Below are 2,214 nucleotides of genomic sequence, written 5' to 3'. Positions count from 1 at the left end.
GCGCAGGTGAGTGACCCCTGGAGGCCAGGTGCGGCCGCTCTGCGGGACCCCGGCGCGGTCCCACGGGGTCGCAGACCCTCGAGGATCAGGCCGATCGTGCAGGGTGGGGCCGGCCCCGTGGACGCCGCTGGAGGTCTAGGCTGGGCGCGGGGATGCCCGGGGCCCCTTCTCAGTGGGGCAACTCCCTTGTCGCTAGGGCAGGGGGCAGACGCCTCCCGCCGCCGGGCAGGGGTTTCCGGCCGTGCCCATCCCCCTGGACAGACCCGATCCCGACAGGGACAGGCGCAGGGTCTGTATTTCTGACCCCTGCCCGGGCAGCTCCCCTGAGCTGGCTGTGTCTGAACACTCCAGAGCTTGGGGAAACGCGGAAATGACCAAGATCCGGATAATAATAACAATAATGAAAAATTTCCCCCCACCTAGCATTTACTGAGGGCTTCCGTGGTAGGCATATCCCGTGCGTGTCATTGAAGCAAAACACCTCGTGGGAGGTGCTGTTACATTTAGAGGTGAGGCAGCAGACCCAGAGAGGTGTAGTGACTTGCCCAAGGTCACACAGCTAGTAAGTGGAAGATCTGGGACTGGAACCCAAGCCTCAAACTCCAGAACTGGAGTCTCAACTACTAGACTAGGTGCCCAGTGGCTCCGTGGCTCAGGTGTTCCTGACAGGCTCCTGGGTCTGCTGCCTCCCACCCCCATACTCACCATCTGGGCCACACCTGCTGGTCTTTGCTTTCCCCCATCCCCAGAGGTTTCCAGACACAGCCACTCAAACAGGTAGCTGCCCCCGTGTCCCTTCTCACCTGAGCTGGAAAGGCAAGGCCCAAATACCTGGGTCCTGAGAAGATAATGACACCTTCAGGGGAGATGGGCCCCCCGGGCAGCCTGGACCAAGGCCGGGCAGTAGGCGTCCTCCCCGGAAACACCCAGGAGCCGGTTTTTCAAGAGTGAATCAGAGGCCTCCTGCCTGCCTCTCCAGAGCAATATCCTGGTGAAAGTGGGAGCCTGGACATGGTGTCACCCCCTCTCCTGGCATATATGAGCTCCTAGAAGCCTCCTTCCCCACTTCCTCCTCCCCGCACTGTGCTTCTGCGAGTTTCAGGCCTTTCCCAGGGATGCTGAGATTCTAGCCAACCCGCTTGGGGCCCAAGCTGAAGCTCCTCGTATTCATTCCTGTGTTCAGCTTTCAGGGGAGACGGGGAAAGTGGGGAGGCAGTGACAGCAGCTCCACAGCAGGCATGTTGGGGGGCTCGGAGAGCTGTCAGAATGAGGACATAAGACACAATCATTCATTCTACAAATATTTACTGAGTACCTACTATGTGCCGGGCACTGTTCTTGGCACAGAGGATATAATAGTGAACAAGACAAAAATTCCAGCTTTTGGGGAGCTGGCATTCTAGTGGGGGGAAACAGGCAATGTTAAGTAAATACAGAAGATAATTTCAGATTGCACGCTAAGTGCTATGAATAAAATATGAGGGGGTGGGGCCGGCCCTGTGGCTCACTCAGGAGAGTGCGGTGCTGATAACACCAAGGCCAAGGGTTCGGATCCCACATAGGGATGGCCGGTTAGCTCACTGGGTGAGCGTGGTGCTGACAACACCAAGTCAAGGGTTAAGATCCCCTTACCGGTCATCTTTTAAAAAATATATATATATATATATAAGGGGGTGGTATGATGCAGAGTAACTGTGGGTAGAGGGTGCTCTCCGAGGAGGTGATCTTGNAGGGGGTGGTATGATGCAGAGTAACTGTGGGTAGAGGGTGCTCTCCGAGGAGGTGATCTTGGAGCCAAGGCCTGAATGACGAGAAGGAATTGGCCTTGCCAAGATCAGGCAAAGGGGTGCAGACAGGGCAAAAGTCTTGAGGCTTGACCAAGCTTGAAATAGTGCAGCTGGAGCAGGAGATGAAGCCAGAGCAGTGATTCTGCAGGAGTCTGTATATCACAGTAAGGAGCTGGGAATTTTTTCCCCTTAAGGTGGGAAACCCGTTGTAAGGCTTGAGGCAGGGGAGTGATACCATCTGGTTTACATTTTAAAATAGAGACATGAGGTTAAATAACAGCCTGAGGCTGGAAGACAAGCGTTCTCCCATTCTCCTGAGGCAGCATATAATTAAGTTATGGGCCTTAGCAGTCTGGACCCCAGGGGGCGGTTCCAACAGTATGACGCAAGCTAGGGAGGCTGCCTGGAGGAGTTGGCCTAGAGTAGG

This window comes from Galeopterus variegatus, unplaced genomic scaffold (genome assembly GCF_000696425.1).
Source record: "Galeopterus variegatus unplaced genomic scaffold, G_variegatus-3.0.2 Scaffold218, whole genome shotgun sequence".
Classification (NCBI taxonomy): Eukaryota; Metazoa; Chordata; class Mammalia; order Dermoptera; family Cynocephalidae; genus Galeopterus; species Galeopterus variegatus.
The sequence above is the reverse complement of the archived record's forward strand: the minus strand, read 5'-3'. Positions refer to the sequence as shown.